The sequence below is a fragment of the Neomonachus schauinslandi genome, chromosome 12 (assembly GCF_002201575.2).
Source record: "Neomonachus schauinslandi chromosome 12, ASM220157v2, whole genome shotgun sequence".
NCBI classification, from domain to species: domain Eukaryota; kingdom Metazoa; phylum Chordata; class Mammalia; order Carnivora; family Phocidae; genus Neomonachus; species Neomonachus schauinslandi.
In genome coordinates, this window is record NC_058414.1 from 44,306,549 (window position 1) to 44,320,632 (window position 14,084).

General features: G+C 38.9%; 1 pseudogene; it reads left to right on the plus strand.

Moving 5' to 3' along the window:
* The first annotated feature begins 6,150 nt into the window (after nucleotides 1-6,150).
* LOC110579900 overlaps nucleotides 6,151-14,084 on the plus strand; it is a 101,452-nt pseudogene continuing 93,518 nt past the window's right edge.

Below are 14,084 nucleotides of genomic sequence, written 5' to 3' on the forward strand. Positions count from 1 at the left end.
TTCCTTATATTTCTCTTAATGTTCTATATATTCATTTTGGGAATAGGAGCTTACAGCAGAATCTAGAGTACAGAGGTAAAAGCTCCTGTGCCATGGTCATCAGTGGACTTTGGCAGCATCCTTGATGTGTTTTACTAGCAATGGGATCTACCCACAAGGCCAAGTTAGGTAGATCAGTCATCCCTTCTTTCCCCCTCTTTCTAAAAAGTGGCTCAGGACAACAGAGGCATGTGGATGGGAGAGAAAAGGAAAGACCACTACATGGATTACAGAGAATGTTATTTCTCTTGAAATAGGGCCATCCTCAGTATCAGATTCCTCAAATGTAAAACAGTGATCACCATAAAATTTCTTCCCTTGCTATAGCCTTTCAAAGACCACATATGTTTTGCAAAAAGAAAAAAAAATGATCTACATCGAAAAATGAATTATACTGTAAAATCTTAAAGATTCTTAAGGATTGAGAGCAAAAAAAGATATAAATGTATTAAGAAAAAAAGACAAAATGAAAGTGACAGCTGTAATATTCTCTAGGTTTTCAGGAGGTGATAGTTTTTAATAGTACTTTCAAGTTGCTCCTATGTGTTATTAATATTCTATGAGAGATTATACCTGGTCAGTGGCTTCAAGGCAAAGACCTTAACATAGCGCACACTTTTTAACATCTGATTACTAAAATACCCTAGAATGAAAAGAATATCAAATAGACAAGAAAGAGACTAGCAAATTAAAAAATGTGAACAAGCAGTTTTATAAAGCTCCCCTCAAGTTCATAGAAATCCCAGTGCCTAACAGAAGAAATATTTGGAATTTTTGGTAAAATTAAATATAAATACAACCTACAGAGTCACTATCTTTTCCTTATATGGAAGATATAAAGCACTGACATAGAATATATATAGATATATCTATACATGTGTAACATGCAAAAAAAAATTCAATCTGGAACTGTATTTTAATGTCTCAGCAGACAAAAACCATTTTAAGTAAAACCTCAGGGTTAAGGTTTCTCTGACTTAACCATGAATCAAGCAGTTAGAATAAATGATTGGCGTGCCTATGGTTGTGACAGGATGGAAGCTCTTTTCACTGGAGAAAACAGATAAGGGAGAGGGAAACAAAGTTCAAAGTTTCTTAGCTTTTTTTAAAAGACTTAACAGTTAAAAAAATCTAAAATTAAATTTTATATCTATAATTTCTGTTGTCATGAAGTACAGTTTGAAAATAAACAAATTTGACAAAAAATATTTTTAAATCCAGATCATTTAAGAAGCAGTACAGTATGACCCATTTCACACTCTCCACTACTGTAAAATAAATTTTTACTATCTCAGAAAATGTGATTACTTCCAAGGCTGTCATACATACTAACTTCTGAACTGTGCTTTTACTCTTCAGGTGCTAAGGATACCAATAAAAGTAGTCAGAATACCAATAAACGAACAACTGAGGAGCAAACCATAGTTCTCTTAACTACAGAGAACAAAATGAGGATTGCTGGAGGGGAGGTGGGGTAGTGGGGTGTTGTTAAATGGGTGATGGGTATTGAGAACACGTGTTGTGATGAGCACTGGGTATTGTACGTAAGTGACGAATCACTAAATTCTACTCCTGATACCAATATTACACTATGCGTTCACTAACTAGAATTTATTTTTTTATTTTATTTTTTTAAGATTTTATTTATTTGACAGAGAGAGACACAGCGAGAGAGGGAACACAAGCAGGGGGAGGGGGAGAGAGAGAAGCAGGCTTCCCGCCAAGCAGGGAGCCCGAGGCGGGGCTCGATCCCAGGACTCTGGGATCATGACCCAAGACGAAGGCAGACACGTAGCAACTAAGCCACCCAGGCAACCCACGGAATTTAAATAAAAACTTAAAATAAAACCAAAATAAAAAAATAAAAAACTGAGGAACAGTCTCAACCTGATCCCTTAATTTTTCCCATATCTAAGCCATATTTTTCTGAAGAAAATTGGCTGATACCACATAATTACAGCAGAAACAGACTTGAAAATCTGGGTTAATTCCTTTGAAAGAACACTTACTATTTCCTTTTTGTGTCTTTTTCTCTCCCCAAACATTCTAACTAACCATAAAATACAAATAAATCGGGCGCCTGGGTGGCTCAGTTGGTTGGGCGACTGCCTTCGGCTCAGGTCATGATCCTGGAGTCCCGGGATCGAGTCCCGCATCGGGCTCCCTGCTCGGCGGGGAGCCTGCTTCTCCCTCTCCCACTCCCCGTTTGTGTTCCCTCTCTCGCTGTGTCTTTCTCTGTCAAATAAATAAATAAAATCTTTTTAAAAAATTTAAAAAAAGAGGCAAAAAAAAATACAAATAAATCAGGGAGAGCTAGTTCACTTTTATAAAATTTTTTCTTTTAACATGTTTCAAACATTACTCCAATTGGTCCACAACCTTAGTGAAATTTAAATATTTCAATGTACTCTTCTTGTAAATATTATTGCAGTTGAATAGTCTACCACTTTCAACATTATAATTTCTTATTTTTCTTTCATTACTAATAGAAAGCTTCTGCAATTTGCCTGGAATTTTGTCGTTTTCATTCCTTTCTGGAAAATGCTTGCTAAATTCATTGTTGACAAAAAACTAAATACTGAAAGCAGAGTGTCCCAGGAGTGGCATGTTAATATTCAGCATTTCTGTTGAGATTCTCAATTTGTCTCTAACAACCATATGCAGACATAGTCCCATACTGGGGGATAATGTATATGTGAAATTTAAAAATAAGAAGTATTTGTTTCTATAAGCAATTACCTAATTCAACATGGGAGCGTGTGAATCTTTACATCCATCATACTCATCAGTAAAAAAAAAAAAACCGATAAGATACTCTTTTTTTTTTTTTTTTTTTTTTTACTGACGAGTATGATGGATATAAAGATTCACATGCTCCCTTGTAGATGTTGTTGAAGGAAGTGTTGGTATTAACACTGAGGACGCATAACAGCCTGGAGGTGAGAGATGACAGACATTAATAATCTAATAAATAATGGCATATAATTATTTTCTGAAAAAAACATCACGTTGGATAAATGAAGCAGACTCCAAAACTGTATGGATATTACAGTTTTAAGTAATCAACTCCCATAAGCATGCATATTACACAGGATGGACACTATTATTTTTTAGTGTAAGAGGCATTCAGCTTTTCTTTTTCATTTTTTTTTTTCTTTTCAGGTCAACTTTTTATTGACATATCTTTAAGATTCTTTACAATCTACTGATGAGCCCACTCAAGATAGTCTTCATTTGTTAATGTTTTCTGATTTCTAGCATTTCCTTTTGATTCTCTTAGAGTTTTCACCTCTCTGCTTAAGTTATCCATCCATTCTTGTATGTTGCCCACTTTTTCCATTAGGACCCTTAGCATATTTATCAGTTATTTTAAATTCTCAGTCTGGTCATTCCAAAATCTCAGCCATCTCTAAGCCTGGTTCTGATACTTGCTTTGTCTCTTTAGACTGTATTTTTTTTTTTTTTTTTTGCTTTTTAGCCTGCCTTATAATTTTCTGTTGAAAGCCAAATATGATTTATTAGGTAAAAGGAATGGAAGTAAATAATCCTTTAGTATGAGGTTTTATGCTTATCTGGCTAAGAGGCTATTGCTCCTTGCTTCAGTGGTAGTGTCACAGGCAAGTTTCCTCTAGTGTCCCTGGTTTTGTTTCCTTTGTTGTCTTTGGGCTTCCCTAGAGATTCCTTCTTAAATAAGGGCTGAGTTATTTGAGCTGTAATTCCCTATCGTTTTAGAGGAGCCCCAATGATGTGATGGTAGGTATGTGTGGGGTGAGGGGGAAGTCTCTATTCTTATCATTACTGAGACTATGTCCCTGGACTATGACCTTCACAAGTGCTTCTCAGTTTGGGTTTATGTTTTTCATCCCCCTGAGGTGAGACAGGAAGCCTAGAGGGGGCTGAATTTAGGTATTTCCCTTCCCAAAACAAGGTTAGGTTTTGGTAGAATCCAAATCAGACCCTGGTAAAAAGAGTTTCCCTTGAGGATAGGCCTTTTGTTAGAGAACAAAAGCTCTAAGCTTATTTCAAGAATATTACCTTTCCCTTCTCTCTGCTCTAAATATGGAGGAAATTTTACTCCAGGCTACCTTCCTAAGAACATGTTGGGGATCCTGGAGGTAAAATGCAGGAAAGTGTGGGAGGCTTCCTGTGTTTGTACTCACAAATGTTTCTCTCTCTCAAGCTAGTTCATGCTCAGTGTCCAACAATTAGTTAATTATCCTAAATGTTCTTACCAAGTTGCGTGAATGGCTTCACCTTCAGGTAAACTATGATTCTTTGTGTTTGCCTGTCTCTTCAATTTTAGGGTCAGCAGTTTGCCTTGTGACTTTCCTGATCTGATGAATCCATAGGGTTGTTAATTTTTAGTTTGTCCAGCTTTTTTTCTCATTGCAAGAATGGGAGTTAAGACTTCCAAACTCTTTACATGTTGGACTTAAGTTTTATAAATGTTACTTTAAGGAATTATTCATTCCCATTTGCTTATAGGCATTTACAATATTCTTTAATCATTAAAAATTTGATTATCCAGAGATTATAAGCCAGTCACCCATTTATGCTACTGTAGGTGTTATGAAAACTCAGACTTTATTTTCCTAACCTGCTGAGAAATAGTTCTGCTGATCTTCACAATACATATCCTGACACCAAGTTCAAGCTTTGACCTGAAAAGGCTTATTTGTGGCTTGAGACATGTCTGGTATTCACTCGTATTTAAACACTTTCATTGGAAAGAACTTCTGGGAGCTCAGTGAATGTGATTAGCAAGTCTGTCTGTATTATATTTTGCCAAAGGCAGAATACTAATTGTTAATTGAGAGGTTGCCGTCTCCTCTGGAAATCTATGAAAGAAACAGTAAATCATTAGAAGCCGGAAAGCAAGCCTACTATTTTGTTTAAATGCCATGCCCTGAAAATACTTTTACCTAATTCAGCAGACTTTGGTTATAAGTGCCAAAACACTGCATACCAAAAGTTAAATAAATGACCTTGCGACAATTAATGAATGGATAATTTAAAAGTATTTAAAAAAAAAAAAAGTAAATATTTTCATAGTTAAAGTCACCCCTGAAAAATGATCCTGTTGAAAAGTGGTGCAATATAATTACAATTCATGACAGTCAAACTAAAAGATTTTTCTTTTGGCTGCTGATTTTAAGTTACTTACAATATAGTCCGTTTGGCACCATTCACACAGCCAACACAGATTATTTTTACTTTTAAAACATTGTCATCAAACAGACTGAGTCACCACATTTTCACATACCCACTTGGAGCCAATACTTTAAATATTTTTAAAATAAAATGACAGAAGAGAATTACACTAAACTGCATGAAATTTCACTCAGTATTTGTCCACAGTAAAAAGAAAATGTCTTCATGGAGAAAATCAGATAAAGGAAATAATATATAACTAAAACTCTAAGGGAGGTGGGAACTAATGATGTGTGAAAATTTAATCGGCTTCAGTACGCCTACTATGCTGTACTCCATTTGTTAAGGAATGGTAGAAGCAGCAGTTCTCTGGGTAAAGTGAGTAAGGGTTATTAGCAATCATAATGGTTTGCCACCTGATAAATTTGCAGATTAAGCAACCTCTGCCATGGAAGTTAGTAATATTTCAAAGATATTGCTCAAAGGAGAATGGAATGGGTATTTTATTTTCATATCAAGAAAACCGGACTCTTTACCAAAGTGTGTGGCAGCAGAAGTCTTGCTTCCTCATTTTTCAATTTAATGGGTGGTAAGACTTCTACCCAGTACTGAAAATTTTATGACATTTCACTCATTCAATCATATAATGTTCTATAGTTATACTCCAATCGTCTGCTATTCTGCTCTTCTTGTTAAAGATCACATCAGAAAAAGCAACAACCTATTTTATATCCAGGTCAGTTTTATAATAAAAATAATGAAAAATGTATGTAAAGTTTCTCCACTAGGGTTGCATTTTTGTCATTTTTGTAATGAAAATAAATAGCTAGTGCTAAATTTTCAGAATGACCACTATGTTTTCTACATTTGAGTTTTGGAAATTTCATAACATAACCCTAGGGAGCCAACTGTTCTAATTAGCTAACCTGATGGTTAGAAAACTAGATGTGGACTGGCCCCATGATTGTTCTGTTGATAACACTGGGAATACAAGAAGGTCCTCAAGAACATGGCTCCAGAGGTGAGTGCACTGCGCATGAGGTTTAGTCTCACCTATGCAGCTTGTGAGTTGTCCATCAAAATGCCTGGTTTCATGATCATTTAATGGAAGCCAGAACCACTCAAATGACATAATTATGAACCTTTTCAATCACAATTACTACTTAGCCTGTGGCAGTTACTACCAATAGTTCCATGAGCACCTAGTGTTAGCAGCAACTCTAGGTACTAGCCAATGTGGATAAAATAACAAAATCTGCAGTAAAATATTCACATAGATCATATCTAAATGACATGGGAGTGTTATTTCCAGATTCTATCATGAAAGGCACAAGGAAAACTATTTAGGGGAGAGGAAGGACTACACTTTGACAATAGCTTGACTGAGGCTGTGTCCAGAGAGCCAGGAGCGATCTAGCCCAGGGATTCTGAGTGTCTGAGCCAGAGTCCCTCTACATCAGGGGTAATTTAGGAAGCATAAGGCCAATGCCTGAGACTAGAGGACAAAGAACTCCAGTCAATTTGGAGGCTTTCTCATAAATGTAATGATCACGATTTATGATGTAACCCTGGCAGAGTAAAGATAAGAATCACAACCAGGTTTTGAAGTTGAAGATGATGACGGTGAAAATGGAAACTCCCAGACCACAGAAAACTCCTGGACCACTGGTTCTTAAACTTTGCTGTACACTCAATCCACATAAATGTTCTTTATATAAAACTGTTGGGGAAAATTATTCAAGGAGCAGGTATTAAGCAGTTTCCTTCAAGATACAGAGCAGAGGTTCTTCAAGTATATTTTACAACAGTTTATATCCAAGCCCCGTTCCCTTTCACTTCTCTACCTAAAGAGAGAGTCTGGCAGGCATAAACATTTCTCTTCCCTTCCCCTTTCAGGTCTGGCCTGTAAGAGAGCCAACGGTGTTTCTAATTTGCCATGTAAAGAAGACCAGCAGATTGCAGAAGAGCCAGTCAGGAGCACCTGGTTTCCATCCCTGAAATATGGAGTTTGCCCATATAAATGAAGTCTTCTCCAGTGGTTTTCTTTTTTTTTTTTTAAAGATTTTATTTATTAACAGAGACAGACAGCGAGATAGGGAACACAAGCAGGGGGAGTGGGAGAGGGAGAAGCAGGCTTCCCAAGGAGCATGGAGCCCGATGCGGGGCTCGATCCCAGGACCCCGGGATCATGACCTGAGCTGAAGGCAGACGCTTAACGACTGAGCCACCCAGGTGCCCCTCTCCAGTGGTTTTCAAAGTGTGGTCCCAGAACAGGAACTTAAAAGATCACCTGAGAATATTTTAGAAATGCAAATTTACCCAGACCTATTGAATCAGTACCGTTGGGGGTGAAGCCTAGCTACCTAGATGATTCAGATGCATTCCAAAGTTTGAGAAGCACTGATCTTTACAATAATTTATGTGAACTCTTCACTATTTTTCTTTTTATTTTATTTTATTTTATTTATTTATTTGATTGAGAGAGACACTGCGAGAGAGGGAACACAAGCAGGGGGAGTGGAAGAGGGAGAAGCAGGCCTCCCGCCGAGCAGGGAGCCCGAGGTGGGGCTCGATCCCAGGACCCTGAGATCATGACCTGAGCCAAAGGCAGACGCTTAACGACTGAGCCACCCAGATGTCCCCACTATTTTTCTTCTGAATTGGTGAGCAGCCCTATAATAAATATGTAGGTTAAAAAAAATCAGATTCAATTATCTGTGTTCTAAATTTTTATCCAAATGCAAACTCTGCCCTGTCTTGTCTGCAGATTTTACTCACAGTTTTCTAAGTCAGAGGGAACATTTGTTCTGATTCTCACTAAAAGTAATCTTTTAAGGACCTGAACAAATAGCCCACATTCCTAGAGGTTTTCTGAACCAGGCACTAGGTGTAATTTTGTAGGACACCCCCTTTCTGTATGCGACCTTGTAAACCATCTGCAATAGCCATAGGAGAAAAGACTCTTGAATCAGAGAGCCCAACTGAGTCGTTGGCTCTCCCCATAACTAGAAGCATGACTAATGATAATTTTATGAGCTTCAATTTCACATGAAGTGGAATAATAAAAAATAAAGTAAAATGAAAATACAAGTAACCTCCCATGGTGGGAATTGAAAAAGATGATTTATGTGGGGAAAAAGTCCTACCAAAAATGTGCACATTTTATCTAATAATTCTGTTCTCTTAACCTATTCTGTAGTGTGTAGAACAATGTCTGCCCTCCCCTCAATGGCTGCCTACATCCTAATCCCCAGACCTGTGAGGTTATCACCCGACATGGCAAATGGGACTTGGCAGATGTGATTAAGGTTAAGGACCTTAACATGGGGAGAGTAGCCTGGATTACCCAGGTGGGCCCAATCTAATTATATGAATTCTTATAAGCAGAGAATTGTTCCCAACTGTGATCAGAGGTTATGAACAGAAGAATGATCAGAGAGCTGGATCTTGCTGGCTTTCAAGAAGGAAAAAGGGGGCCATGTGCCAAGGAATGCCGGCAGCTTCTCGAAGTTGGAAAAGGCCATGAAATAAGTTTTGGACTTGTGACATGTTGGATTTTTGACCTCCAAAACCATAAGATAATAGATTTTTGTCATTTTAAGGCACTAAGGCATAGGTAATTTGCTATGGCAGCAATAGGAAACTAGTGTATAACTCTATGCTTATTCTAAGTTACTTTGAGATGTAAAACTGGGGCATGCCACACCCATACACATTTCAGAGCCAGACATCCAAATGGATCCCTGACCATATTAGTGGTTCAGAGCATCATGATTATAATACACAGGCAAGGTAGTTACTAGGGGTAAGCAATATGTATCCTCCTTTCACTCAATTAGAGGATAAACTCGCCTGAAGAAAACAGAGGTAATTCACTATTTGGCAATGAAGCTGGACCTTTAAACTTTTCAACTTGCTTTTTGAAAAAGATGTTTCTGGGGGGGCAGAGCAAGATGGCGAAGGAGTAGGAGACCTGGATTTCGTCTCCTCTCAGGAATTCAGCTGGATAGGGATCAAACCATTCTGAACACCTACAAACTCAACAGGAGATCGAAGAAAAGAAGAGCAACAACTCTCTCATCAGAAAAGCGACCACTTTCTGGAAGGTAGGACGTGCGGAGAAGTGAATCCGAGGCGATATTCGGGAGGATAGACGGCGGGGGAGGGGCCTCCGTCGGCCGCTTCTGGCAAGTGATAGAACCACGGAGCACAAAATCGGAACTTTTAAAAGTTTGCTCTACTGAGGGACGTCACTCTGGTGGCTAAGCGGGGGGTGGAACCCTCCGGGACAGTGTGGTCTCAGGACCCACGGGTCACAGAAAGACCGGGGGTGCCTGAGTGTGGCAGAGCTCCCAGGGATCGGAGCAGGGAAGCCGGCTGCAGAGGCGGAGCCCAGGCGCGGGCTCTCAGCTCGGGGTTGCCATCAACCGTGATCCGCGGCACAGTCGGGCCACTGCTCCTCCAGCAGGGACCCAACAAGCGGCAGATCCGGGGAGACTCACCTTCCTCCCCCGGGAGGAGCCGCATGGGAGTGCACCGCAGGGATCTGCTGGGTTTGGAGACTCCACCCGGGGTCGGGTGCCAGAGATAGAAACGCGCGGTCACAGGCCGGGTGAGCACGGAGTGCGGCTGGAGACCGGGGAGACGGGAGTGACTGACGGCTTTTCTCTGGGGGCTCACTGAGAAGCGGGGCCCCGAGTTCTCGGCTCCTCCGCGGCGGAGATTGGGAGGCCGCCATTTTCACTCTCCACCTCCAAAGCTATACGGAAAGCTCGCAGGGAACAAAAGCCCCGGAGAGCAAACCTGAGCAGATTACTTAGCCCGGAGGGGGCAAGGGCGGGGCAATTCTGCCTCCAGCAAAGACATTTGGAAACCACGGCAACAGGCCCCTTCCCAGAAGATCAGCGAGAACAACCAGCCAAGACCAAGTTTACCGATCAATGAGAACGGCAGAACTCCAGCTCTAGGGGACTACTGCACATAGAATTCATGGCTTTTTTACCATGATTCTGTAGTCTTTCAAAGTTAATTTTTTTTAACTGTCTTTTTTTCTTTTTTTTTTCTTTTTGAATTTTTCTTTTTCCCTTTTTCAACCAACATCTTATCAATCCCTTTTTTTAAAAAAAAAAAAACATTTTTATTTTTCATTTTTAGAGTCATATTCTATCCCTTCATAGTAGTTACCCGTATTTTTGGCTTATATATATAAGTTGTTCTCTCTTTAAAATTTTGAGATAGTTTCTTCTAACAAATCAAAATATACCCTAAATCTCTAGTATATGGTGTTTTCTATTCCCCTGCCTGATCACATCCTCTCCCTTTTTTTTTTTTTAAATCCTCTTCTTTTTTCAAACAACTTCTTATCAATTCCTTTTATAAAATTTTTTATACTTTCCATCTTTACAGTCATATTCCATCCCTTCATCATATCAACCCTTATTTTTGTACATATATAAGTTTTTCTTTCTTTAAAATTTTGGGAGGCACTTTCTTCTAAAAGACCAAAATACACCCCAAATCTAGTGTGTGGCACTGATCTATATACCAGCCTGATCATATTTGATCACATTCTGGTTTTTTTGTTGTTGTTGTTTTGTTTTGTTTGTTTTTGTTTTTATCTTTCTTTTTCTTTTTTCTCTCTTTCCCTTTCTTTTCCCACTGCTTCAGGTCTTTTCTGATTTGTTTAGAGTATATTTTCTGGGGACGTTGTTACTCTGCTAGCATTTTGTTCTCTCATTAATCTATTCTCCTCTGCACAAAATGACAAGATGGAAAAAATCACCTCAACAAAAAGAACAAGAGGTAGTACCGACTGCCAGGGACCTACTCAATACGGACATTAGTACAATGTCAGATCTCGAGTTCAGAATCATCACTTTAAAAATACTAGCTGGGCTTGAAAAAAATATGGAAGTTATTAGAGAAACCCTTTCTGGAGAAGTAAAAGAACGAAAATCCAACCAAGTAGAAATCAAAAAGGCTATTCATGAGGTGCAATCAAAAATGGGGGCGCTAACTGCTAGAATAAATGAGGCAGAAGAGAGAATCAGTAATATAGAAGATGAAATGATGGAAAATAAAGAAGCTGAGAAAAAGAGAGATAAACAACTACTGGATCACGAGGGCAGAATTCGAGAGATAAGCGATACCATAAGACGAAACAACATTAGAATAATTGGGATCCCAGAAGAAGAAGAAAGAGAGAGAGGGGCAGAAGGTATAATGGAGCAAATTATAGCAGAGAACTTCCCTAATTTGGGAAAGGAAACAGGCATGAAAATCCAGGAAGCACAGAGAACCCCTCTCAAAATCAATAAAAATAGGTCAACACCCCGACATCTAATAGTAAAACTTACGAGTCTCATAGACAAAGAGAAAATCCTGAAAGCAGCTCGGGAGAAGAGATATGTAACCTACAAGGGTAGAAACATTAGATTGGCAACAGACCTATCCACAGAGACCTGGCAGGCCAGAAAGGACTGGCAGGATATATTCAGAGCACTAAATGAGAAAAATAGGCAGCCAAGAATACTCTATCCAGCTAGGCTGTCACTGAAAATTGAAGGAGAGATAAAAAGCTTCCAGGACAAACAAAACCTAAAGGAATTTGCAAACACAAAACCAGCCCTACAGGAAATCTTGAAAGGGGTCCTCTAAGCAAAGAGAGAGCCTAAAAGCAACAGAGACCAGAAAGGAACACAGACAATATACGGTAACAGTCACCTTACAGGCAATACAATGGCACTAAATTCCTATCTTTCAATAGTTACCCTGAATGTAAATGGGCTCAATGCCCCAATCAAAAGACACAGGCTATCAGACTGGATTAAAAAACAAGACCCATCAATATGCTGTCTGCAAGAGACTCATTTTCGACCCAAAGACAGCCCCAGATTGAAAGTGAGGGGGTGGAAAACCATTTACCATGCTAATGGACACCAAAAGAAAGCTGGGGTGGCAATCCTTATATCAGACAAATTAGATTTTAAACCAAAGACTGTAATAAGAGATGAGGAAGGACACTATATCCTACTTAAAGGATCTATCCAACAAGAAGATCTAACAATTGTAAATATCTATGCTCCTAACATGGGAGCAGCCAATTATATAAGCCAATTAATAACAAAAGCAAAGAAACACATCGACAACAATACAATAATACTGGGGGACTTTAACACCCCCCTCACTGAAATGGACAGATCGTCTAAGCAAAAGATCAACAAGGAAATAAAGACTTTAAATGACACACTGGACCAAATGGACTTTACAGACATATTCAGAACATTCCACCCCAAAGCAACGGAATACACATTCTTCTCTAGTGCCCATGGAACATTCTCCAGAATAGATCACATCCTAGGTCATAAATCAGGTCTCAACCGGTACCAAAAGACTGGGATCATTCCCTGCCTGTTTTCAGACCACAATGCTTTGAAACTAGAGCTCAATCACAAGACAAAAGTCAGAAAGAACTCAAATACATGGAGGCTAAAGAGCATCCTACTGAAGAACGAATGGGTCAACCAGGAAATTAAAGAAGAATTAAAAAAATACATGGAAACCAATGAAAATGAAAACACAACTATTCAAAATCTTTGGGATGCAGCAAAGGCAGTCCTAAGAGGAAAGTATATAGCAATACAAGCCTTTCTCAAGAAGCAAGAAAGGTCTCAAGTACACAACCTAACCCTACACCTAAAGGAGCTGGAGAAAGAACAGCAAGTAAAGCCTAAACCCAGCAGGAGAAGAGAAATAATAAAGATCAGAGCAGAAATCAATGAAATAGAAACTAAAAGAACAGTAGAACAGATCAACAAAACTAGGAGCTGGTTCTTTGAAAGAATTAACAAGATTGAGAAACCCCTGGCCAGACTTATCAAAAAGAGAAGAGAAATGACCCACATCAACAAAATCATGAATGAAAGAAGAGAGATCACAACCAACACCAAAGAAATACAAACAATTATAAGAACATATTATGAGCAACTCTATGCCAGCAAATTAAATAACCTGGAAGAAATGGATGCATTCCTAGAGATGTACCAACTACCAAAACTGAACCAGGATGAAATAGAAAACCTGAACAGACCTATAACCACTAAGGAAATTGAAGCAGTCATCCAAAATCTCCCAAAAAACAAAAGCCCAGGGCCAGATGGCTTCCCAGGGGAATTCTACCAAACATTTCAAGAAGAATTAATACCTATTCTTCTGAAACTGTTCCAAAAAATAGAAATGGAAGGAAAACTTCCAAACTCATTTTATGAGGCCAGCATTACCTTGATCCCAAAATCAGACAAAGACCCCATCAAAAAGGAGAATTACAGACCAATATCCCTGATGAACATGGATGCAAACATTCTCACCAAAATACTAGCCAATAGGATCCAACAGTACATTAAAAGGATTATTCACCACGACCAAGTGGGATTTATCCCTGGGCTGCAAGGTTGGTTCAACATCCGCAAATCAATCAATGTGATACAATACATTAACAAAAGAAAGAACAAGAATCATATGATCCTCTCAATAGATGCAGAAAAAGCATTTGACAAAGTACAGCATCCTTTCTTGATCAAAACTCTTCAGAGTACAGGGATAGAGGGTACATACCTCAATATCATAAAAGCCATCTATGAAAAACCTACAGCAAACATCATTCTCAATGGGGAAAAACTGAGAGCTTTCCCCCTAAGGTCAGGAACGTGGCAGGGATGTCCACTATCACCACTGCTATTCAACATAGTATTGGAAGTCCTAGCCACAGCAATCAGACAACAAAAAGAAATCAAAGGCATCCAAATTGGCAAGGAAGAAGTCAAACTCTCACTCTTTGCAGATGATATGATACTTTATGTGGAAAACCCAAAAGACTCCACCCCAAAACTGCTAGA